The sequence below is a fragment of the Chiroxiphia lanceolata genome, chromosome 1 (assembly GCF_009829145.1).
Source record: "Chiroxiphia lanceolata isolate bChiLan1 chromosome 1, bChiLan1.pri, whole genome shotgun sequence".
In the NCBI taxonomy this organism is placed as follows: domain Eukaryota; kingdom Metazoa; phylum Chordata; class Aves; order Passeriformes; family Pipridae; genus Chiroxiphia; species Chiroxiphia lanceolata.
Genome location: NC_045637.1, coordinates 14,889,610 through 14,916,929, shown reverse-complemented (window position 1 = coordinate 14,916,929; position 27,320 = coordinate 14,889,610). Strand labels below are relative to the sequence as shown.

General features: G+C 43.5%; 1 protein-coding gene across 1 annotated transcript in view; it reads right to left on the bottom strand.

Moving 5' to 3' along the window:
- The window catches only part of EXT1 (exostosin glycosyltransferase 1), a 177,993-nt gene that overhangs the window by 25,843 nt on the left and 124,830 nt on the right, over positions 1 to 27,320 (bottom strand). The gene's annotated exons all lie outside the window — the stretch shown is intronic.

The following is a 27,320-nucleotide window of genomic DNA, read 5'->3' as shown; positions in this document are numbered from 1 at the left end:
CCTGCAGATAGATGTTATTTTGACAGCAACTTGCAGCACTGAAATTTTCTATCACTAATAATGTAATTTTACCATGGCCTGCAGGCAGAGCAGTTTTTTTCTACGTGTGTCTGTGTATGTATATACATACATACATGATTATATTCTATATACAAAGAAGTTGGGATCTCCATTTGTATTCTCACACAGGCCAGACAGATGGGAGTAAGCCAATTTTCAATTATAAGCTCTGTCTTTAGGAAGAGACATCTTGCAAAGGCCCATTTGCTTAAACAAGCGTGTATAGCTAATTTGCACAAGAAAAGGTCACTGTGAATGGATTAAGATTATCTCCACTGGGAGTAAAATAAAAACCCTCATTGCTTTAATTAAAACTACAAAACAGACTTCAAAGTCCCTTTTTATTTTTTAAATTCTATCTCAACTTTGGTTAAAATACATATATACATATTCCATCTGAGTGGCAATTTCTTTTTCTCTGTGTGGGATAGAGATTGGCAGCCATGTCCCAGCTCACCAGGTAGCACTGACACAGCACACAGGTGAAAAATCTTAGGAAACTGGAATACCAAAAAAAAAAAAAAAAGTTGCCATTTTTAAGCATTCCTTTTTTACATATCGACAGGTCTGAGGCTCATTCCTTTTGCTGTATATTGTATGACAGAAAATGTTAATAAATACCAAAAATAGAATACCCCGTAAGGCTAGACTACACCAGTCAGAAGTTCCCCATCATTAGCTTGCTAAAAATGTAAAATCCTATTAATATCCCAGAATGCAATATTATCCACAAAACATTGATGGCAAAACCAGAATACAAAGAAATGAAGAGAGCAAGGCCACTGCAAGTGAGTCCTCCATATCCCAGGGACATCCTATATTGGGCACCTTTTCTTTCATATCTAACTTGTTGATATTAGGATAGTTATACAAAAGGAAAAAAAAAGGAAAAGGATTTTGTTGACCGTTTTCCACCTGGAAACCAGTTAGCATCTTGCTCCCATTTGTGCCTTTTAAAACTTAAGCTGTGATTTATTGCTGAGCAGTGTAATAGCACAGTTCATGGTCATCAAGCAATTTATCTACATCATATGAACACAGAAAGCCTCATCCTAATCTTGATATATCAGCACAAAATTTCCCAAAAATTTACTCACCTCGGGGAGAACCCACAAATACAAAAGGAGTACAACCAGACTAAAGCAATATCCATCAAGAACTGCTGCAGTGAATGAACCACACCAGAGATTTTTCTATTGAACAAATTTCCCTGCAATTTCAACCAAAATGCCTTAAGGTGACTCAACAGGATCTTTGAGCACAGTGATAAGGGATCAATTTTCAGTTTAATGCCCTCAAAGACGACTCCAAGATCAAGCATCTATTTGAAATCCATGAACACAAGGAGCTACTTTTACTCCTACTAGTTCATGGGTAGTGTGCAAAGCAACGAGGGCACCCTGCCTTAGGTGGAAGACAGAAGATTGACCAGTGGGTTTACATATTAATTTGGAAACACCTTTTACACAACACATGCAGCCAGCCACAAATACAAAACCATCTCTGTCAAGTTGCAAGCACCTGACAGACTGTAATTTGAAGCATTGCTTCTGGAGGAAATAATTTACTTGTACCAAACAGCATCTCAGAGTAGAGCTTGCAGCAGAGAGCGTTTCATATTTTTCTCAGACTGCCAGGTAGTATTTGGAGGAGACCCTGGCCACAAAAATGTCACCAGGTAAATGAAACTCCAGCCCACAGGCCATGGCAGGGACAGAAGGTGTCAAGGCAACTTTCAGTTTCAGACTTCTTCTCATTTGGCTCAGTAGGAATCACACACACAACAGGAGGTTTGAGTTTTGCCAGGCTTTTGTCAGGAAGATAAAATTGTTTATGTATGATTGGCAATTTTTTCCACATAGAAAGCAAACAGCATATACCTAGAAGCATCTCTGCACTTCCCTTAACTCTGACTTCAAATACTTTCAATGAAGTCAGTGAGATAATCTCTATGATTAAAGGTAGATATCAGAGTTAAATCTTTGCTGGAATTGAAATTTCTCCTTCACTTGACCAGGAGAGAAATCAGAGCTGGTACAGACTTCCAGGAACACCCTCTCATCTAGAGTACTGACGTTGTACATTAAGCACTGACCTGGCATCTACTGCAAATACCAGTATCACATCAGCAACAGGCTTGATTTCCCCACCGTCTCCACTGACTAACCTCAACAAGACCTCAGGGAGGCAATGAAGTATTATAACCCCACTCGCAAATGGTGAAGGGGCCTTAAGCTATAGAGAAAATAGTCAAGTGTTTAGAGGAGGTTGTTGCAGAGCCTCCTCTTATTCTTCTCCCCTGGCAATGGGGGTTAGATCTGTTTCCAGAACTACTTATTTCCATTAGCTGGTAACATCTGAAGATGGGAGGGACATTTGTTACAGTCTTCCAGCTTGCATTACTGTGGTGTGGGGACAGCTCTGCATTACCTGCCTATCCAGACACTCTGGTTTTACTCAGTTATGGAGCTTTTTCAGGGTGAGGAATCAGAAAAAAGGCCAGCACCACAGAGCACTGCACAGGCAGCCAGCCAGACACTTCTTCCTTTCTTGTGCTGCTTCAGTATTGCAGTACTTTGGGCACTTTCCTTTCCTTTTGGCAGCTAATCTTCCCAAGCATTTAGTGTAGAAAAGCTTTGAGAGGAGCTTTTGAGAGGAGTTCTCTGCTTTGCTCAGAGGGTATTTATTTCCAGAAAGCTCCAGGTTTCCACATTAGAAAACTGTGGGGAGTGGGGGCACATGCTTATTGCTCATATATTCCTGATTCCTTCATTCTGCACGCTTGCACAGAGGTAACATTTTACTGCCAATTTTAGGGTTGGTTTGGACTGGGTCTCAGCTGCAACATTCAAACATGTTAAAATCCAAAATGCATACGCCTTCAAAATGACAGTTGGGTCTTCAAAACTAAAATAGCTACAGATTTAACCCAAAGCTGGCATCCCTCTGCAAGTATCAGCATCATGCTTTATTAACTTTCAGGCTTCCTTTTGTAATGATTAAGTGTACCTTGTTCACAGCTAATACCTTTATAGGCAGCATAAAAGAATAGCTCTATTCGTAATCAATTCTAATTTATTCACAACTTAATTGAATTATCCCCTCCCTCTTACCACCCATAGTTGAGAAAACATGTTCGGCCCCATCTATCACACAGGTGTAAACACTGCAATGCCGTGTGGGAAATTATCTGAAGGAGAAACTCTGCTCAGCCAAATGCTCTTGCCACTTTAACTTCTTGATCCAACACATAGTTTCTGTCTTTCCCCATCGCCCCTCTTTTTTTTCTCCCTTTCTGATGTGCCGACCTTGTCAATCAGCACATGGATTAGAGGGCTGCTTGGGATTCCTGGTTCTCCATTATCCCAAGCAGCCTGGGCAGGCTGCAGAGGCTCTGCAGTGACTAATCAGCCATGCCATACATTCCTTCTTACAGCTTAAGCAGTTCCCCATGTCTCTACACTTTAGAGATTATAAACTAGCCTGGGAAACATTTTCATTACCAATTTTAATATAAACCATTTTTTTTGAAAGCCATATCGTCATCACTGTTGATTGAAAAGATGTCTAAAGAGATGTTGGCTGTTTAGACCAGCAGATATGTTCAGATGCAATGATTATGATACTTTATCCAGCTCTATGCCACTTGTCACGTAGGGTCCATCTATTCTTATCTAATCCTCTGAACACAGATATGGGATACCATCACCATTCCCTTTTCATAGATAGAAAACTTGAGATACAGATGACTGGTGGCTTTTCCAGCAGCTAAGCAGACCTTGGGAATCCTAAGCATCCTAACCTGTCTCCTTCCTCTCTGGTGATGCAGCATCCACTGAAAACTAGGTGCATATTATGGCTATCAAAATTCAGATGGAAATACAGGAGCAGAACCCAAGCCAAATACAACAGGTTTAACCCAAATCAAATGCGATGGGTTTAACTCAGCAGTACGTATTTTGACACACATAATGCCACACATAATCCATCTTTTGGAAGATGCTGGACCTCCTCTTTGGCAGGGATTATCAGCACATACCGCTGTAGATGTCAGATGTGATGAGAGCTGTTTTTTAATTTCCTGAGCCAAAAAATTGCAATGGCACTTAACCAACTATGGCTAGGGCTTCCTCCCCTAATCTGTAACACACACTGCATCTTCCAGAAGTCTCTGCATCAGTTCAAGTGCTACAACAAAGACAGATATTAAACACCTATAACCTAAGGGTAAACGGTGGAGTGTTTCCCAGTTTTCCAGTTGTAGTGGTTTGGACTTTGTTTACCCCCAGAGGATAAGAAAAGTGGTAGACCCCAAGGGGTGGAAACCCCTGGAAGTTTTGAATTTCTGTCCAATGAGCGCTCCTGCAAAAAATGTAAACATATCACAACCAGACCGGAAGAGAAGAGTTGTAGTTTTAGGTTAGAAGAAGGTGGCCATGTTGTGAGCCACGAGGAAGGGGCTCTGAGCCCCACAGGGGGGCTTTGGCCCCCAGCCCCAGCTGGAGCCTGTGGGGACCTGGAACAGCATAATGCTGGGCTAGGTGCCTATAGTTATGCTGGGAGATGTTTTCTCCATCGTGGGCAGTGGCCGTGGCAGTGGCCGGAGAAAGCAGCAGCTGGCACTGAACTGAAGAAGCAACAAAGACATGCAGCACCAGAGAAGGGACTCCTGGAGGGAGACCTGAGGGAAGGAGAGTCAGCAGCTGAGTTCTACAGAGTTCTTGGGGGTAAGAACTGATACCAGACCCCCCAAAACTCCTTTGAGACCTCCTGGAAGGAGGAAGTTGATAGACTCTTACTTGAAAGAGCCTTGAAGTGCAACATGCACTGCAGAGAGGAGCTGAGAAGCTCGGACGTCCTGAGAGCTCAGCCAGGACGGTGTGGGAGGTTGGCCTTGAGGGCCCTCCTTTGCTGCAAGCTACAAAGAAGCTCGCAGCCTGAGACAGGGCACAGAGGCCCTGCAAGGAGCTTGAATCTCCTGAAGATACCAGACCGTCACGAAGACCCCCTGTGCTTCGTGATATGACGTGGTGAAACGACCTGTGTCTGGGGTGACGAAGCCCACGGAAGACCACTCGTTTGGAGAGACGAGTGGCCGAGGAGGATACCCCCTCGTGTGTGCTGGCAGAGATCCAGCTATCAGCTGCTACAAGAAACAGAAGAGACAGAGAGAGCCTGCTGCCTTAGAAGATGCTGCTGCTTAGTGACTGCTACTCTGAAGAAGCTGCTGCCCTGAGAGACTGGAAGGGATCTGTCCTTCTTTCCCTCCTGGACTTTTATTTGGAGGGGAGAAGAGATCTGATCCATTGTAAATACTTATGTTATGGTAGAGATAGTTGTAGTCGTGTGTATAATGTATTGTAGTATTTATTTGTATAGTCATTGTAATATATTCCCTTTCCCCATTCTGAGTCTGGTTGTGTTTTGTCTGGAAAAAAACCCATCTCACATTGGGTTGAGATGTGGGAGGGGGGATGGAGCTAGGGAATTGGAATTTGGGCTATCTCAAACCATGACACCAGTATATTCGGTTTCAGCCATTAACCAACTGGCCATTTTTCCATGTGTGAATGCTTAATGCAGATGGCTCTGAACTACTGGCTGGAGAGCCTGAGAAGAAACCCACTCAGTCACATGGAGTGTCTCGTTGCTTGGTTTCCATTAAGGTATGTTGGGTTTTAAATAAACTGTCAAGTAAAACTTGGCACTGAAAACAACAAGTGAGTAACTGCCTTTGTAGAAGAGCTGACAGCTCAGCTGTGTGTCAGATAGATAGCTGCCCAAGACTGAGCTCGGAAGGCTAACGCATCCTACTTGGAAGGGTGCCGTCACTGGAACTGCTTGCTTTTGGATTTACGGCTGCACAAGGCTTTGGGGTGATCTTAATGCCAGTTAACTGGCTACTGGCTGCCAGTTCATCTCCCGCTCTGCAAGCACTGGTTCTGGAATTAGAAAGTTTGGAGGTGCAAAAACATAATTGGAAAACTTTTTTTTCCCTGTTTAAAGGGCTAATTGATTTCACAGGTGTTTAATTATCATTTGCTGTGAGATAATACCTTGTAGTGCCATAAAAAATGGATTTAATTTTCGAGTACTTGCAAAACCATTGCCAAAGCCAAGTTAGAGCGAAAGCTAGATAATTATTCTATAAATCAAACACACTGCCTCCTTTCTTTGAAATTTTTAATACTTGGCTATAATGATATCTGACGACCTTGAAACTAACATAAAAAGGATTTTCTTGCCAAGTGCTGAAAGGCAGCCATTGGAGTATTTCTTTCAGCCTAGCTCATTACCACAGCCGCTGCCACCACGCTGCCCTGCCTGCAGGACTCCAAGGGATGCTACAGTCTAAGTGCAGCAGCAGCATGTGCAAACAGCGACTTCGGAACGCAGGTAACAGCCGAGTATGGCCATGAGCCCAACCTGAAAATTCTGCACAATTCTACTAGGAAATTAAATGCAATGGAAATTAAACTCTGCAAACATGCAGCAATTAACAGCAAAGTGCGACTGTTTTCTCCGTTCCATGCCAGCATCTTCCTTTAGTTCGGAAGGTTGGATTAATAAAGAAAAACAGGGAAGTAGACTTTTCATCTTAATGGACTACTAAAGGAACTTTATTTTAAAGTTAAGATGGACAGTAAACGTTAAAACTGAAGTCATCTTTAAAGTCTTCAGCGGCATCATCATTTGATTCAGTTCACTTCAATATTATGAACAGAAATATTTGGACACACAAGCCATTAAAGTCAATGTGCATTCTAACAAATAAAAATGCTCTAAAGATTTTTGTCTAAATATTTACACATAACGTCCTGTAAATCTATATGGTGCATGCAAAGCATGTACATACAACATTTGGCTTGCCAAATACTATCCAACTGGCTCTCAGTGTGGGGGCTACACCACCTAGAACAAGTAGTTTGACACAGTAGCAAATGTGGTTTCACTGGCATAATTTGATATTTAAAGATAACTGCTTATTTACCAAGTGTGGTAGAGAGGGTTTGTAAGTGGCATGTCAGAGGCAAACCTTGCTGAGGTGCCTCTCTAGGCAGCGTTACGCCCCAGTTACCAGCAACCTGCTAATGGCACCGTGCAGTGCTTCTTTTAAAACCAAACACTGGCTCCTGGGCTTTGAAGTCCTCTAAGAGCGCCTGTTTCACCGCAGCACCTCGCTGTGCTGGCAGCAAGAAAACTCACATCATGCCTGCACAAGAGAAGTCCATAGAAAAGCATAGGCACTGCTCGTTTGTACCTTGTGAGGAATGTAAATACAGCACCACGTATGGTGAATTCAACACCCTCCGGGTCGGCGGGAAAGCAGTGAAGATGATGATGCTCGCACGCACAAATGCATGCACAGGAACACACCCACACAGTCACATGGTAAGATTTTACCTGGACCCACTTCCCCTGACACACCCTCTGAAGTGACAAAAACACGTATGAATCCTCTTTGTCTGAAATGTGCCCATCTGGCACTTATTGACCATCAAGCTGCTGGACCCTTACAAGGTAAAGATAAGGCCAACCTGTTACGATGATCCAGTGACTCAGGTAGGCTCTTTCTAACAGGATTCTTCTAAAAATAAATTATACCAGCACTTTGTATCATTATGGTGCCTCTACCTTGCCATTTTCTGGAGATCACAAACTCCTTTTTGAATATTTTAATATAAAGAACCTCAGCCTGCTGGCAGGAGAACAAAGCAGCACCTCCATTTCACTGATGAGGAAACTGCCATGCAACCTGAACTTGGGCTTTATCTACTCAGCTTTGTTCCTCAGTATTCTGCATAGAAAAATGCAGGAGTAAGTCAAAAGTAGTATCTAACTCTTGACAGTCCGCTTGGGTATTTCAACAGGGAACTAATATTCTGGACTGCATCAAAAGAAGCATGACCAGCAGGTTAACGGAGGTGATTCTCCCTCTCTACTCTGCTTTGGTGAGACTGCATCTGGAGTTCCGTGTCCAGCTTTGTGGTCCCCAACACAAGAAAGATATGGACCTGTTGTAGCAGGTCCAGAGAAGGCCACGGAGACGATCAGCTGGAGCACCTCTCCTATGAAGACAGGCTGAGAGAGCTGGGATTCAGCCTGAAGAGTAGATGGCTCTGGGGAGTCCTTACTGTGGCCTTTCAATATATAAAGGGGGCTTATATGAAAGATGGAAAGAAACTTTTTACTACATCCTGTAGTGACAGGACAAGAGTAATACTTTTAGATTTAAAGTGAATAGATTTTCATTGGACCAAGGAAGATTTTTTTCTACTGTGAGGGTAGTGAGGCACTAGAACAGGTTGTCCAGAGACTCTGTGGATGCCCCAATTCTGGAAGTGTTCAAGGTCAGGCTGGACGGGGCTCTGAGCAACCTGATCTAGTCGAAGATGTCCCTGCCCATCGCAGGGGGGCTGGACTAGATGATCTTTAAAGATCCCCTCCAACCCAAATCATTCTGTAATTCTATGATTTGAGGCTATTATATTCTGTCCTTCACAGAGTGACTTTGTTTGGACTTTAGCTGCCTTCTAGTAGTGAAGCAGTGTCAAATGCTAGTCCTAAATAGCCCCATCTGATCCCATTAACCAAACTCACATGCTGTGACAGTCCAGCAGTGAACAACTTTGGGGTAATTTCCCACTGCAAAGACAATTTTCTTATCGATTCATTCTCTAACTTAGAAAAACAAAAAAACAATCCACTACCAGAATTTCAGTTATTAAAGCATCAGTTTGGATTAAAGACCCAAACAAAGAAAAATCTATACTGCATTTTCTGAACAACGAAACAAATTTTAGTTCATCTGCCACCCACTCTAATTTTGAGATTACAGGACATATCTGAAAGCCTCAGCATGCAGAGAAATAAAAGACTTATTGTGAGATCTCTCACCTGTCAACACACCTGTTGGCTCTGAAGCTGATGATTCCCTCCTGCCTGTCAAAAAAAATAAAAGGCCTCCAAATCTTTCTTAATTATTTTTAAATAGCTCTTTACTGAAAACTCAAGGTTAAAAAATGCTGAAGAGGATCAGTTCCAGAGTATCATGCTTCAGTATCTACAGTTACTGAATGTTTTAACTAACACAGAAAGAGAAAAGGTTGATTACAAGCCCTGGATGATAAAATATGAATAAAATCAGTGCTCTGCACCCATTTTTGCCACAGTCCAATAACTGGATCCTGCAGACTCCAGAGGACTTCAGTGTAAACAACACCATCCTCTCCATTAAGCTGCCTGTAGGACTGGGGCTTCAGCAGAATAGTAGAGAAAGTACAACCCCCCGAAGATCAAATTAGAAGGGGTTATTGTTTCTATTCTTGCTTTGAATGTCTGGCTGAGCTCTTTACCAAACGATTTAGAATAGTCCTTACGAAGCTTATCATTTTCTATTCAGCTCCACAGATTTTCCCATTACGGCTATCGAGCTCCTAAGTGGCTTGTTGGCATCTTTAAAAGTTATAGTCCTCCAGACGCAACATCTAAAAATGGAAAGCAAAGATGATGTGCAGTACTGGCTCTAATTATGCAGGAGTTCATTTCTATGAATGACTGGATTTGTTTCCAAGAAAACAAAGAGGGACTTTGCACAGGAACTGCTGGCAGAGCCCCATGTTGTCTAGGCACACTGACCCAAAATGTGACCACGCTTGGAGGAAAAATTAGTTCAGCAAATCCATGGAACAACTTTGAGTGAAATAGAGAAGTGATTTATTTATTCATACGAGGTCAGATGCAGCTAGTGCCCAGGAGTGGTAACACCACAACACATCTAGACACTTCAATATTCTGGCAAGATTGTCAGTTCTTATATTTGCCTTCATCTCAGGATCTCCAAGTATATTCTCTCTCCTTTCTATAAATGAGACAAAGCTACCTCAAAAATAGGATCAGGATACAAAGTGGGGAGGGAGAAACAACCCTCGTTCTGTGTATTTTGATTTTATTGCACTGAAGTTCATGGTGAAATCCCAGCACTGTTTACAGTCCAGAGTGGTTTCCACTGACTGACAGCAGGTGCTGATCTTCAAGACTTAATGAGGACTAATTTCTGCAATAAAGCAGAGCAGAAGTGTGAACTGTGGAAAGGGAGGAAACTCCACATTTTTTTCCCCTATTGCAGCCAACAGCGAGTATTAAAATAATTTTCATTTTCTAAGAGAGAGAAAAGAGGATATAGAAGGAAAAATGCACTGAAAAATGGTTTTTGGTGATGCCTCCTATTTCCATTCTCAGCTTTGTTAACATAAAGCTACATCAGGCCACACCATGTGCAGTTTGAGAACCAGAACTGTGTTTCACTGAATGGCCAGGTAAAATGAAATCTGTCACATCACAGATCTGCTCCTTCTCTGTGCTTGCTCACTTCTGCTGACAACAGTAAAATCCAAGTTTTCTATTATTTGTTCTTCTCAGCAAAAAAGGCATTTATAACAAGTGCATGGGTCCTCTTCACCTCTGCATCACCAAGTCCCCTTTGGAGCCAGACTCTCCTCCTAAGCCAGAGGAAGTCACATGCCATTAAGTGTAAATTTAGAATTGCAGATGACTTTTGTTAGGCGTTTTTTACCTTTCATAGGGTTGTTCAGGCAATTCCAGTGGTCTTCAGCTAACGTTGCACCAGATCAGAGTGCCTATATTACATTCTGTAATGCTGGAAAGTTATCCACTTTTGACAGGACAAGGGGTAATGGTTTCAAACTGAAAGAGGGTAAGTTTAGATTGTACATAATGAAGAAATTTTTTACATTGAGGGTGCTGAGACATTGGAACAGGTTGCCCAGAGAAGCTAGGAATGCCCTGTCATTGGAAGTGTTCAAGGTCACATTGGTTGGAGTTTTGAGCAGCCTGATTTACTGAAAGATATCCCTGTCCACAGCAGGGAATTGGACTACATGATCTTCTAAGGTCCAACCCAAATCTTCCAATGGTTCTATGATTCCCCACTGTGGCACTGTGGGACTTTTAGGTCCCAGCCTGAGCATGCAAAATCACTGTCCAAAAAACCCTAGAAGCACGTTTGCATCCATGCATACTTATATGCACACACTTCTGCACTATTTACAAAGGACTCTCATCTGGAAACCACTGATGCATGTGCTTAGCCCTCTTCTCCTGCCTGACCCTGCCCTGACACACAAAGAACCTCACATGCAATTTTCACAAAATTACTTTTTCAAAAATCAAGGCCCATTTTGAGAACAATGTTAGAGGAATGACCAACCAAAGCAAACTGAAAACCTTGTTTTGAAGGAGATCTCTTCTCAAGCACACAAAGTGAGACTTGAAAACCAGTATGCAAAGGTTAAGTGCCAAACACTACCCAAACCAGACCATTTTGTAACTCTGAGTGCCTCTTTTCATTTTGCTCCTAAGAGTCCCAAGGAAACCACAAACCTGCTGATGGTGAATGCCTGACTGCTCGCATCTGTACCCCTAATACCTCACCACAGTGTCAGGCATCTGAGCTATGTTGGGCCCAAGCCTAAGAGATGCAGATGGTGTTTCTCAGTCCCAACTGATGCCCACTCCTGCTCTTGGTGCTCAGTACCACTCATAATCATATTTCCCTTTTTTTGTATGCCTGCCCTGCTGGGCAGTGTTTGCCTGAATGTGCTACGTCTGTGTTTGCAAGCTAATAAATTATTTACATAAACTATTCAGGCATAGCAGCAAAGATATAAAACATTTATCAACAAAGGGAAGGGACTAGTTTGTCATTTTAAAATAATTATGGTTCTTTAAAGAAACCAACAAATTCAGTTGTCTCAGAATTACTTACTAGCGTCCGCAGACTTGAAAGGACTCTCTCTTTTGCAGGGAGTAGTCTCCACTCCAAATAAAGCTTTAACCATGAGAAATTTTGTATCTCAGCAAGGAAATCTAAAGCTTGCAGGTTTCGTAGCCAGAACCTTAATGAGAAGCACAGGTCACGTTTGGCATATCTTGGCATCTTCTCCTATGATCTGCGAAATACTGGAACAGCTCACATGAGCTGTGGAGTTGCAGGGCAGGGAACTCCCAAGTGTGTTTGCAACTCTGTTCTGCGGTCAGTAGCTGAAGGACACCTACAGACACCCACCTGGGAGCAGCTCTACCAGCCCCAGCCCTGGGACACTGCCAGACATCTCCTCCAGCTCCACTGGGAAGCGTGCAGGGCCAGAATGACACTGCCTGGCCAAAAAAGCCTTCTGCTCTCTCCATGCTACCTGCCCTGCCCTTTTATACCTCCTCCAGCAGTGAAGGCACAAGGACAGATGGAAAGGGAAAGGCATCAGCATGCAAGTGCTGAGGGACCTATGATCTGGTGCACTTTGCAGATTGCCAAGGAAAACATGACTGTCCAGACAAAAGAGTTTACAAGAGGATGCCAGCAATGATGAGATTAGTCAGAGGAAAACAGCTCTTTGGCCAAATGCTAACAGCCAACAGATGGAGGGGAATGATGTTGACTGTAAGAGAGGCCATGCAATGATGCACTACAACATGCAAGTGGACTGCTTTTTTATACAGGTGTGTTAATTTTGGTATTAGGTTTAAAATATATTGGGTTTGAAATTAAAGTGATAAGCACAGAGCAGGTAAAAAGACACCTGTAAAAGAGGCCTATCAGGGTAACTACAGTTTCCTACCTCTTAAAAACTCTAACTGCAGCACCTTGTGCTAGTGGGAGAACAGGCTGCAAAGTTCCCAGCTGAGTCTAGGTTTTGTGTGTCTTGTCCCCAAGGGGTATAAATGAGACTGTGAGCTCTCCCTGCAAACTTCCGAGCAGCTGCTCTCCCCCAGCTCCCTCTCTCAGACTCCAGATGGGCTGTGATACAGGCATTTTCCTACAGCAGTGCCTCAAATCACGTGTTAGATGTGTCAGCAATTTCTGCCAACATTGGAGGCTAAAAAGGTGCAGACCTGGAGCAGGTTTTCTGGAGCATCCTCATGGAGCACAGACATCTTTTACATACTGTTTAAGAGACTATAAAATGCAGTAAACCAAAATCCTCTGTAATGCTTGGCATCTGAAAAAAAGACTTTTTACCTAAGAAAGGAGCAATTGTGTAAAGGATTAGAGGGTCACCGTGAACAAACAGCTCAAGGCTGTTATGGAAGAGCAAATGAATCCTTAGACACATCAACCATGTACACACAGAGAAGAAATTGTCCCTTTGTACCTGGAGTCAGCGAGGCAGACACCAGAAAACACGCTGTGCTAATATCCCCACATTTTATAAAGCTGTTGAATAATTGAAGACAGAGAAAAGGGACAGAGAAGTTATTTAAGGGACTGTAGTAAATACCCTTCTGAGAGAGACTGAAAGACCTCAGCCTGTTCAGCTTATCAGCGAGAAGAGGAAGAAGCAGCTTGATTACAGCACGTAAGTGGCTCTACAGGGAGAAAAATAAAAGGAACCAAGAGTTCTTCAACCTGCTGAAAAAGGGCACAACAAGGATCAAGAGGTGGAACTTAGAAGTGAAACAAATATCAATAGAAATCTGTACAAATGCTTGGCACTGAAGGTATTTTAAGCACTGAACCAAACTGCCAGGAGAGATGGTGGCTCCTCCACTAAGTGATCTCTTGAAATTGGAAGGAAGTGCTTAGCCAGAGGACATGCTGTAACTCATCCCAGTTTACTGGACACAGCACAGGGGTAAAGTGGGTGACACAGAATGGGCTGCAGTGCACAGGAGATCAGACAGAGTAATCTCCTGGTCCATCTGGCCTTCCATTTTCTATAAAAGCTACTGGTATCTGGTGCTTTTTCATAGTCCTGAGCACAAAACTCCTACTTCCAACATTCCATCATGCAAACTTCATCCAATTACATTAGTACTGAAATGCCTGGGGGTATCTTCTGGTAAGAAGCCTAGGCACTACTTAGATCACTTTACTAGAGTTACAACAGACTAAACAATAACAGCCTACACTTGATAACAAATAATCTTCAGGATTTTTGCTACTTCAGACCAACACATTCAACTTACTCAAGAATTATTTATCTGATGAATGAACAGTTTAAAATGTATTTTTTTTTAACAGAGATCAGTGTTATATTTCTATATATTTCAGCTGATTTCATTCCTAAAAAACTCTTCATAAGACTCTTCCACAAGGATGATCACCTCAACCAAAGCACCAATGCACAGTTTTGGCAAACTTAACAGAGGCATCCATAAATTATCAGGGAAGAAGGGAGAAAAAACCCAAACAAACAAATGATTGTGCCTAGATGGAAATTTTAAAATGATCTTTTTTTAATGGATTACTGAAACCCTCCCGCGTTCATCTGCAGATACTGCATACATGAATGGATAAAACTGGAAGCCTAGGGATTAGCAAAGTCATTAATACAATCACATTTTCCTTATGCAGAATATTTTGTTTTCTCCTCCCTCTGTCTTTTAAAGGTTTATGATCTCTGTCTAGTAGTGCAGCCAGCTCTTCCACAAAATGTACTAAGACCTCTGTAATTTAGTTGGGAGCATCAGTGTTTATGATCTTTTGCACTGAGATGTCCTGTTTAAAACTAGTTTCTCATCATGCATTAATATTCTGCTATAGGAGGTTTGCAGAAATGGAGAGAGAATGCAAAATAAATTTGAAGGCAGCTCCTTACTTTTTTTATCATCCCGCATGATGGTCTGTGTTCAGAGGGGAGGAAGGTGTGAGCACTGCAGCCACACCTCACAAATACAGCTTTCTTGGTTTATACCTTCCTCTGCTCTGGGCTTTCTTGCTCTGCTGAGTAAATACCTATCCAGCAGAAACCCAACCAGGCGAGGAGATGCACGCTTTGTGCCTTGCCCACACCTCAGCATCTCAAGCTGGCTGTGGTTTCCACAAGTGTCTCCCAGCTCCGCTCAGCCAGCACAGAGAGCAGCCTTTCATTCACTCCTCCCTCGGCCTGACAGGTTCAGCGTGGTTCTGCTGTGACCTTTTCCGTGGAGTTCGGAAGGATAACATAATTGCTGCCTCAGCAGATTCCCCAAGAAATTCATGGGAGAGCTTTCAGCTCCAGTTTTGTGAGGAATTTGGAAAAAAATTAAGCCTTTAAAGTGACACACAACCTTACTGTCTGTCCCAGTGCTGCCACAAAAGTCAAAAGCCTCAGCAAACACTGTTTGAATGAGAGATTTGACAAAAGCCCCACAGAGAAATTATGGCATATGATGTTAACCCATTACTCTGTGAATTCTATTGTAGCTGGTAATTTTTGGGTCTCTCCTCAACCCTCAGACTCCTGACAAATGAGCAAATTCATTTTGCCCAGGGAACCAGCACACTGTGCATTCAGATGAATGCTGCAGGGAAATGTTCATGTACCTCCTCGGTAGCTGTTTATATTCATCACAGCTGCAAGCCAGCAGTCTCTCAGCCTCAGGTCTTAATGCATCTACACTCTTACTTATTTGAAGGAACATAACTAATCCACACATGCCACATGTGGAGGGAAGGGCAGCGTCAGCTGGACTGAAGGATACGCTGTTCCACAGCATCCCAGGCATGGATGGTGGTGCAGTGCTGCTTTCCCAGTCATGCAATCCAAATCCCACTAAGAGCTGGTACCTGTCTCATCCTGTCTTGGTAAGCCCTGCTGCACAGGAGAGGAAAGAAGGGCCAAGGTCAGAAGGGAGCAGGCTCAGGAGACAGCCAGCTGCTGCGTGGGAACAGGAGCTCCGTGCCTGCAAAGGGAGAGCTGGGCTCTGGGGTTAACTGGGATTGAAAGGCCATGCGTCCAGCAGAGACATCCCCGCGGGCTGGATGGGACCCGGCAGTGGCTGGGTCTCCAAAGGATAGGACGGCAGCCTGCTGGCACAATCCAGCCGTGCAAGGTTCTTATCCGAGTACTCGAGTCATGCTGCCCTCGGGGCCAGCCCAGATGCTCTCATAAATTAGAGCACTGAGGTCACCGTGGCCAGGTTTTTGCACATCCCAGTCTGCAACAGCCCTGCTAAAAGCTGTGCTCTCTTCCCCAAGGCATGTGGCTGCTGACAGCGGTCCTGGGCCAAGGACGGCGTTTGTGCCCAGCGACCCCGCAGCCTCCTTTGGTGCCCTCTGCCCAGAGACACGGTGCAACAGCGGGCGTCCCCTGTAACCTCAGCCCTGGAGCTTCAGCCTCCGGAGCTTGAGAAACCTGGCTGTAGTTTTCACACATCAAGAGCAATAAGGCTTTTATTTTGCTCTGTCCGCTGCTTAGAAAAACACACCAAGGTCAAAGAAAGAACATGAAGGTTCTTCCCAGCAGCATCAGGGACTCTGTGCCTAACAGAGGTTACGCCAGCAGTAAAAGCGCTTCTGCCTCTGACGTCTGTATCGTGACCCCGAACAGCCAGTACTGGGTGAGTTCTGTGTGTAGCCCGAGGACTGTTTGTAAAATGATCGATGACGCACACAAATGGGCTCTTGTTTGTCTTACAGTACACTGCAAACATTGCTTTTAACGATGAAGTTTTTGCCAAATGGTTCACCCAATGGAACACACCCAAAATGGGATCCTGGAGATAAAACTGCAAAAACAAAAGTAATGTTATCACCAGCTGTCTTCCAAGAGGGACTGATCAATGCCCCGTGGTTTGGGCCTAGCCTGTGATACTGTTTCAGCAGAGCTGAAAAGTAGATGCAAGTAATGCCAGCTATCCACCTCTGCTGCTCTTAGGATCAGCCCGGATTGATGGGACCTGCTTCAATGTTTTTAAGCTGAAAATCCTCTCCCACTCAGCTTCTGGACCAACTTGAGCCCTTACAATTTGAATTCCTTCAATTTACTCAGAATTTGTTTTTGAAGGAGTTCAAGTCAATAAGGAATACACAAGCGCAGATTTTGGTAAGCAGAATCTCTAATTACCTCTACCAACCAGTAAAAATAAGTTGGTGGTTACTGTATGATTGTACCATGTCCCCAAACCGAGCAAAACTGAATTCACACCTCTCTGAGAAAGGCTTGCAAGAGGAAGGTAAGTGAACTATTTTCCATCTGAGCCCTCTCCTGATGTCAGGTGGATGATGTTGGCCAGATTCTGCTCTCAGTTACTCTGGTGTGAATCTCAGTGGAGTTGCTCTGGATTTACACCAATGTAGCTGAGAAAAAAACCTGCCCTGTCAGTTTTCCTTCTTCAGTGACCACTCTTCTAAATCTTGGTCTCCATCCTAGATCTGCTTCTTCTTATGAATTGCCTGACTTCACCACAATGCCAGCTGGCATCTCTCTGCTGATCTGCCAGTGTTTAGCTCAGAGGATTTTCAGATGGCTTCACGGATACTCTTAGAAAAAAAAATCAGCTCAAGGGGTACCTTGCCTATTCTGAGTGCAATCATTCAGCTAACAGTCCAAATGTCTCTGCCCATGCCCCAGAAAAAAATTCAGCAGCACCGTGGAAATTGGAGTTTAATGTTCTGCATTTAAAGCCAAGGGGATTTTTAATCTTTGGCACTTGTGAAAGGCTGTTTTTCACAAAACTGAGTGATAAAACCCTACAAGAAACACTCATCCCCAAACTATCTGTGTGGCTTTTGCACACATCTGTTTCTTTCCTGTCCTCAAGAGATGTCTAAAATCTAATTAACCAATTAATTTGCAAATATATTCTAATTTATTCAAGACAGATTTTCTTAGTGTTAAATTATCTGACAGTGAACCATACGCTGTACACAGGAACAGGACTTCATTAAAATACCAAAGGTTACACAAATGGAATAAAAATTATATTTGTACTACAGTCAGCACATACTTATATCCCCTAATGAGAAAATGTGTTTGTATTTCCCAATTTCTAATTTGTTTTTGCATGTTTGGTGCAAACCTGCAGTTAATACATTTGCAACACCAAACTACTACACCTAGTGTGGAAACATGAATATCTTAAGAGGTTTCCATGTCAGTTTAAATTGCAACAGAATTTAAATACACAAATAATCCACTGGTAAAATTCTTCTCTCAACCCAAGCAATGCTACAGCTCATTTGTTATTGAGAATTACATCCTTGTCCCTGGTCAGCCTTGCTCCTCCCGACTCTCTCCACAGGCAGCACCTTGGCTGAGAAATCTCAAGTTCTAATTGACAGCACTTGTGCAAGGTGAGTCTAGACGAAAAAGCTGATGCCTCGTTCTTGATTGCCCCATGGAACTGCTAGTTTTTTCTGGTTTTTTCTTTCCTTCTCAACTCAATAGCTGTGTGGGTACAAATTCCAACAGCTGGTTTCAATTCTGCCAGCTACTGGAGAGATTGTATCATTAACCATCCCAGGGCATCAGTCACAGCTCCACTCAACCTTCTCAAAAGCACAGGAGGTGCATTGTTGTGCTCAGCAATAACCACCCAACAACTACAACAAACACAAACCCCCAATTTGCTACTTGGAGAGTTAATAACTGTCCAAGAATTTTATTATACAGTGTTAGCACAAACAAAAATACTGTCAGTACACACTAGGCACAGAATTACTTCCTGAAGACATTAACACCAAACAGCTGTTTTCTTAGCTTGACAAGCAACTTAGTACTTTTATTATAGTTCATTAAATTCCAGTTGCCCCACAGCCAGTTAAGACCAAGCTACAGTTCTTCTAGGTGTACATAAGGGGCTGCTCCTATACTGAAAGGTGTTCTAACTATGTCTGGAACGCAACAAAAAAAATCAGGGATTTCCCCTCATCATACAACAGATCACTGGCTGAGCTACAACAGCATCCAGATCTCTCTCTCAGTGCTGCAAACCCTGGGCTGCCAAGATGAACCCAAGCCTGTTTTCATGCCACCAGGGCTACATGCTCACAGCAGGCTCCACAAATCAAGCACTGCTCATGGCCGCAGGCACTCGAGCTTCAGGAATCCATCAGCGGCAGTGCCTAGCCCCTGGGGAAAGGGGATGGGGGCTGCAGGGGGCATGGCACCTCCCATGGGGTTTGACAACTGAGTGGGATGGTCTCAGTGGGAATTGAGACTGCTGGCAGCACTCTTCTTAATTAAAGAAAAGGAGTAGGAACAGACAGCTTTTCTGGGGGTGGGTGAATTAGGTTCCAAGACCAGTAAAGCTGGGGGAGAGTGAAACCCCTCTCTCAGGGCACACTATCAATTTTAAAACTACACTTCTCACATTTTTCTCCACTTATTTTTAGCAGTAATATTTAAGGCAAGTACATAAGGAGGCAGAAGTGCCCTACCTGCCCCCACCTCCTTGTATACTTAATTTTTAAAATGTTTACTTTGAGCATGCACTGAACTGGAAGAGGGGATGACCTGCAAAGTGACCTACTCTGCAGGTGAGTAGATGTATAGCAAGATGTACAGCAACCGTCAGAAGGGCAAGAAAAATATGAAAACAATGGGATGAAGGAAGAGGAAAGGACTTAGTGGTAGGATATGAATGGCACTGCTCAGGCAGCCTTGAATGCTCCCACAAGAGAATCTGGTCTGGGTCCAAAGATGGCTAACGGGGAAGGGGCACAGTTTCCCAAACAGAAAGCAAGGGAGGAGACCAGAACCAGACCAGAACCAGACCAGTGTGGAATGCAAAACAATGAGCAATACAAAGCAGGGACTCTTGGCATCCCATTTGTGTTTAGCTGTACAATAAGAACAGCCAATGTAAAGAAGATGGATTTAAAGCACTACAAGATTTTAATTTTTTTCAATCCACAGTTGTGGATTACAGTTTGTAATTAAGACATGAAACTAATTTTCTTTAAATATAATTGAGGCCAGGAACTTCTAGGAGATCAGAGAAAGTATGAGCAGTAGAAAACATGACTACCACAGCTACATTATATTTCACATAAAATGAGTGAGGGATACTTAAACTCTCTGCGTCTCTGGTGTACCTTGGACTGGAGGTGTGGGAGAAACTCAGTCTTGGGGGAGCAATTTTATAATCATCCCTTAGGGACTGCATAATCTTCCTCACACACCAGTACCAACCACAGCCAGAGGCTGGAGGAGACTGCACACAGATGCCAGCTGGCAAGAAAATAGCCCCTTCAGAAGAAGCAGAAGAACCCTCTCCCATGCCTGCAGGAGAAGGAAGGATATGGAGAGAACAGATGGAAAAGAAGTTGTGGGGGACTGAGGAGCAGAAACAAGGTCTGAAGCTAGTTTTAACTCCTGTTTGTATGTGTTTCCTTCACAGCTGTAGGTGAAGCCTGCAGAAAGCAAACGCACAGGTACAGGGCCAGGAGCACAAGGGGAGGCTTTTGCAGTGAGGTGAACTCTTTGAGTTTCCTATCGTGGCCCATTATGTCAGGAGGATCCGTCCACATGGCTTGACGTGGCCAATTATTTCTTCAAGAAGCTTTCAAATTAATTTATTTTTGCTCATATTCAAACTGAAGAATTAAGCAGTGCAGCTATTTATTTATTTACTGCAGTGGTCACTGACAGAGCTACCTACAATCACCAAAGTCTGAAAATGAAGCTCTTATGACTGGACAAATAAACCACAAAAATCTCCTCATAAATGCTATCAATTATTCCTAGCCTTTGACTTGAAGCCCTGTCCATTTGAGCTCCTGCTGACTGAACAATGACGTGCTGACGTCACACACCACAGCTCATGAGGTGGGGAGCACTTGGGTTCATGTTGGTTGCCTTGTGGGTCAATGTGGTTGTCAATGTACACAGGTGCAATCTCATTTCCTTATGGAAAATGGAACAAATTAATTAAATGGATTAACTGATTTCATTAAATACCTGAGAATCTTTGCCACTCATGCTGCTCCTTACCCTTCTTCTATCCTCAGCCAGTGATCAAAGACCTTTGAACCCTGAAATAACAACAGGAGACTGCCTCCTTTCCTGACTTTGAAGATTTCTTGTCCTATTAATTGTACATATTTACATACTTGACTATAGTGTATCACTTCAAAACTGTGCAATCAGGCACCATTTCTCTGGTTTAGTTATTAATAAATATAGAGGCATCCACCACTGACCAAACATGCACAGGTTGGGAAACACGAAAAGGTTGATCAAAACCAGATCCTATTTCAGTGCCAGCTTAAGCTATGTGATGGTGTATCCTCCCTCCCACTCCTTGGCCTTGGCCTTGATGAACAGCACCTGCACTAAGCTCCTCTTGAGCTTATCAGAAACACTGTCTGCTCCCAGGGACAAGTGCTCTCTAACATGCTCCTGTTTTTAAACGAACATCCTTGGAAACTTATTTTTCTTGCCTGAATAACAGCCGAAGTGGAACAACATTTTTTTAAATGAACTTCCGAAGAAAGTTACTGACCCACATTGCGGCCACTTTGGAAAACTGCTATGACTAAAGCCAACTCTCTTGCAACCCTATAAACAGCAGTCCAAAGTGAGACCCTTTGAGCTCTACTGGACTGCAGTGGGCTGTAACCAGCAATCTCCCTCTGAGAGGGACTCCTCTCAGGGCTAGTGACCTCTCAAGCTTGCTATACTTGGAGGACTGCTGCCAAATAGAGCTTGGGCTGATAGCCCCACTCCTCAAGGCTCAATAGTTCACCTGTTGAGAAGATGCAAGGCCATCCAATATGAGCAAACTTCACTGAACTCAAGGGGAATTCCTTTAGGTCTGTGTGCCTGTGAGAGTGAATATGTTAAAGCAAATTCACTATGAATGTTGCTCTCTTAGAATCTTAAGTATGTTAGATTAATATGTAAGGCAGGCCTATAAGTGAGGTACTGTTGCGCTTATAGCACATTCTATAGAATCTATTCTTAAATTGTTTAAATTAAGCTATCAATTAAGTACTGTGAAGGCTGATTGCTGTTAGAACCTTTAGGCCTAAACTGTTGGTCAAGTCCAAGGCTAAGTTTGGCAAGAGAGTCCACTCCAAACCTTGTGACTCATTGGCAGGGTCTTCTTTATTCTCTTTTATCCTTACTCTTTCCCATCCTTACTCTTTTTCCATCCTCAGCCTCCACATAGGTAGGTTTAGGTTGATTTTAGTTTTAGACTGATTGATTTTAGATTTTAGTCCTATTTTTTTCTGTGTGCTTTAACTGTCTAGTAAGTTGTACAGTGACCTCGCCAATGAACTTTGTCACACTTCCACTTTTATATTAAATCTGCTTTTGCCAACACCTTTGTGGTGATTCTCCGAGCAACCTAAAATTCTCATTTGCAACTAGCTATTAAAGTGTAGTCAGCATCAACTGTCTTAATGTCAACTACAGTAAACTGCTGTCCCAATACAGAGGATTGCGGGAGCAGAGCACAATTTCTTTTACATTTTTCTTATGAAGCAGATGACACTTTTTACCTTGCTTGAGCAGGGCCTACCGTTGACAATACATATCATACGCATCCTGCTTCTGGTTCACTTGTGAAATGGCAGTATATGCTCTCAGATCTTTCTGACAAGCTTTAGCTTAATTAAGACTCACTCAATATTTTCATTTTAGCTGTTGGGAGAGGGAAATAAGGTGGGCAAAAGTCTGAAATTGTCACAATAACAAAGGGCATTGCCTATAATCATACAGCTGTGATTTAAAGGCAAGTGACAGTCTATAATTGAATTGTCTGGGGCTGCCTATGGTTTATTTACTGAATTTAGACATGCTGGGGGGAGGGGGGTGTCAAAAGAGCACAAGCCTTTACTTATTCATAGGGAAAGCAGGAGGGGGGTCTTGGCACTCCAGGTACCTCTGGTATTAAGGAACCCACTAAATGTGGCATGACTTTTACATCAGCTTCACTGGAGCAGCAGCTAAACACCACCATGTCGAATGCAGGGGTAGATTTGCCCGCTGCATGGGACTTCCCACCAAAGGAGAGGATGCAATTCCTTGTAGAAAACTGCTTAAGTCTCTCTAGACAGGTCTTCACCAGGCTGAGAGGGCAGAGACATTTCCCAAGCCCTTGCCTCCATACCTTTCTTTTCTCCAGGGCCTGTCATAGAATTACAGAATCATAAAATCCACCCTTCAAGATAATCCAGTCCAACTGTCAATGCCACACTGCCACTGTAACCCCTAGACCACTAAACCATATCACCCAGTGCCAGATACAAATGCCTCTTGAACACCTCCAGGAATGGTGACTCCGCCACCTCCCTGTGCAACCTATTCCAATGCCTGACAACCGTAACAGTAAAAATTTTTTTTCTAATATCTAATCTGAATCTTCCCTGTCTCATCTTACAGCCATTTCCTCTTGTCCTCTCACTGTAGGCATGGCAGGAGTCTTGTGTGGCTCTCAAGGTGGCCTTTTGGAAGCAGCCACAGCTTTTTCTTCAGCATATTTAGAAGTATCAACAGATCAAAAACAAATAGCTGTGATAAAGCCTCCAGAGGAAGCCATCCCGCTCTCCCAGCACAGGGCTGCACAAGGCTGAGGCAGTTGCACCAGCCTGGGCTCCCAGCAACACAGTCCTGTTTGCAACAGCCTCCAGACCCAAGTGGTTGAACAAACACACGTGGTGGAAGTGAAGGACTGCTAATGCCTTCCTGCAGGGAGCTGATGCTCCAGCACTGACCCCAGCCTCTCCACCAGGGCCATCAAGAACAATTTGGACACCTGTCCAGAGAAAAATAGGAAATAAAGGTCTGAGGCCACCAACACACTTAACACCGAAGAGCTAGCACAGTGTGCTAATCTGCACCACTACAATGTGTTAATCACCAGCCCCTGCCAGTGAAGGTCTCTGCTTCTCGGGAGTCACAGAATGAAAGAAGCATGGTGGTTACAGAACATTTTCCCCAGCCTGATACTTTGGATTTTTCTACAATATTTATAGGCAAAACTGCAGACATACAGAAATGCTTCTGCAAATCTCCTGGAATGGCTTTTGCATGTGTTGCCATGGGGGCTTTTAAGGACAACCTGTTGTCTGCCCTGCTTGCCTTACCAGGAAGCTAATAACATGCAGGTGTTAGGAGGGACTAGGAAATCTCTTGTACCAACTACTGTAGTGGGCAAGGAGAACTGAGACACATAGGCTCTCACCCACAAACACACTCAGATACAATCCACTTTCTTCAACTCAAACCAGTCTGGGGTCTGTTTGCGGTGGAGGAGCCCCATCCCTTGCTGGCACAATGGATGCACTACACGGTTCATTAGGAAAGATGGGAGTGACACTGTGGTTTAGGCAGAACAGCCTGGATAAATCCCTGCCACTAACAACAAGTTTTAAGAGCTTTTAACTACACTGTCTGTATGTTTCTGTGTGCTTTAACCAACTCTAAAATGATCTGATTACACACTGGATACTCCCCAGCACTGATCTAACAAGTGCTCGGAAACAATATAGTTTAACTATAGCATTTCTCTTGCATTTTTTCAGTTAAGGACATTTTGCTTTTGCCAGTACAGATCTTTTGACTCATTGTACTAACCTGGGACCATCCAGCTGAACCAGCTGGCATTTCCTGGTGGAAATAAGGGTGCAGAATTAATGGGGGGATTGACTCTGGGACTACTGGGATGGCATTCACTAGTCCTATTCTCTGCTCTCTTGGTAAAGCCCTGAGAAGAGGAAGGAAACCACCAAAATCTAAGTGGATGGATTGTTATAGACTTGCTGTTCACGCTGTGACAAAACTATGTCTGTTAGTGAGAAAAAATAATTAGGTCCCAAATCTGCATTAAAATATTTTTGCACGATTTTGCTCTTCAAGAGGAAAACTGTTCCCATGTGGCTTATTTTTAGGTATTTTACATTAAAGAGATCAGAAAAAGTCTACTTATTTCAATTTTATTGTGGGAAGTTTTTACAGTAAAGATACCTGGATTCAGGAGAATGCAGACAGAAGAGGGGAATAGGTGAAGATAGTTGTCCCTGGAAATACAGAAATACAGCTGAGGCCAGTGCAGGGGCATGCAGATGAGGGGCATGCTTGGCTCACTCACTTCAGCACCCAGGGTGCACCCTTGTTCACCACAGTCCATCTGCACTTTATGATTACTTGCATAATAATTTCACATATTTTGAGATAGTAAACTATTCAACACACTCATTATCAGTTTCATTAACATATCATAAATGTGAATGTTTCAGCACCAATCCTTTTGACACAGCTTCATTGAGTCAAAGCACTGTGCTTTCCAGCCAAAGTCCAGAGCAGGGTCAGGGCACACAGAGAGGATGTTCGTGTCCTTCTGACACTGCAACAGGAGACAGAGAGTGAGAGGAAGGGAAGACAAAGATGTAGAGAGTGAAGAGACTTTAGTGGAGAAAGGGATGATGAGGGCTTTATGATAGGAGCTGTTCCACCTCTTTGTGAAGCTAGCAGAAGGATTTTCTGCGTTAGACCCTTGGTAGAAAATGCTTGATTTTATTTTGGTTTTAAATTGCTTTGGAAAGGACTGCAAGGTTATGTTTCAGCAGAGCCTTGGCAACCCGGATTCAGTCTCAGGCTGATGCCCAGAGCTCCAAGAAGCATGTTTTGTGACTCCCTCTGAGTCCAGCCACTCACGTCCCCGGCACACATCTTTGGGAGGAAATTATCTGTCTGCACCAGACGCAGCTTCTGCATCATCCTTTCACACAGAAGGAAAATGTCCTCCTAATTCCTTCCAACCCATCCAAAAATGTCTTAACCCTTCTCATAAACATCCTGAGCACTCCTACGCACCAAAGGGCAGAAAATCCCTCCCTTGACCTCAAAGGCATGCTCTTCAGTGTCAGGCCAACTGTGCTTTACTTGCAACTGGATGGCTCTTTCATGCTGTTGGAGAGCCCAAAAAAGGCTGCTTGAACAACAACTTATTGCTTTTTTACTTGGCACCAGTTAAAAAGAAATGATAATAGGAAGGAAAATTTTAGTGATGTAAATGTCACCTGGGGCTTCTCCCTCCTTGGCATGATGCTGAACATCAGGCAGCAGAGCTGAACTGCACAGCATCTCTTCATGCAGGTTGGGGGGTGACAAGCTCCCATGATAACTACTGAGACGTGATCCCTCCCAACACTGTGCAAATTCAGATGTGAGGGACTCACTTCCATGCAGCCATTCAGGGGATGACAGAACATAATCTCATATGTGCCTGTTTGATTGGCACAATGAGATTCAAAGGCCTAATCTTGAGAACCACTTGCAACACTTACCAAAGCCCGTGTTTTCAGTTACATCTCTCTAGTGGGAGAGCAGAGGTGAGGTTGAAAGGTATACATTTACCTAATTTCCACTGAAATAAATATGTGAACAGTGCCTATGCACTCCTGCATATCTGGCCTGGAGTGTTTGCTCAGCTCTGGAATATGGTCACTGAGACCACTGAAAAGGGGTTGGATTTCTCTAGATCCATAGGGAAAACAAAATCATCATGAGCATTTGCAGTACAGCCCCAAGCTGCCTCTTGGCCTGATGCTGTTGCTCAACCTCAGCACCACATCAGCTTCAAACCTTAATTTTTGGTATTTTACCACACAAAGAGATGTGGGAGAAAGGGTATGAGTGAACATGGTGCTGAGAAATGAACCAAAGCGGCAATTTATTTCATGCTGATATGGTCCATCACAAGTAACAAGGAAACTTTTTATTTATTTGGACTTTGGTAGACAAGTAGACAAATAAATTAGACACCAAGGATGCCATGGAAGGTGGATTGTATGCCCCTTTTCAGGCAGGCAGTCCCAAATTAGCTTGCCTGACAGTACCTGACAGCCATGAGCAGTGGTATGGGACAGTTCAAAAACAGCCATTTTGCATCACTAGGGGCATAGATGGGACAGACAGCAGCAGAAATTGTCACCTTGATCTGGTTCAGGGAGACCTTTAGGACAAGTGTCCACCCAGGTGAGAGGAGGTCCATGCATCTCCTGCAGCCCTTTGGCCTGGGCAGCACTGGACAAGGACCCAGCATTGGTCAATCCAGAGCTTCCACACTGCCCTCTCCTCTCATAAGGAAACACAAACACTTTAAATAACAATGTAATGTCATGCCTTATAACAAAGGGATCTAAAAAATAAATTTCTGACATTACCTGGTTAGGACACTGCATCTTGTCCAATTTCAGACTGAGTGCTGCTAAATATTTAGGCTCCAGAGCTCCCAGATTAACATGGAACGTGCAGTCAGTGCTGCACACTAGCAGCTCTCTCTGCAAGACCAGTCCCACTGAGATCCCAGGGAGCTGCCTTGCAAGTGCACAGCCAACTGTCTGGCTCCAAGCTCCAAGCAATAACCAGCAGCAGACATGGGGCATGTCGCTGCATTCATACAATACCTATGGCTATTCTAGGAGTAAATAAGAGGCTCTGTCATGTCACCAGTCATTTGAAGCAGCTCCCAATGATTTGAGCCATTTTCCTGAAAAGATAAGGACATCATGCAACTCAAGAGCA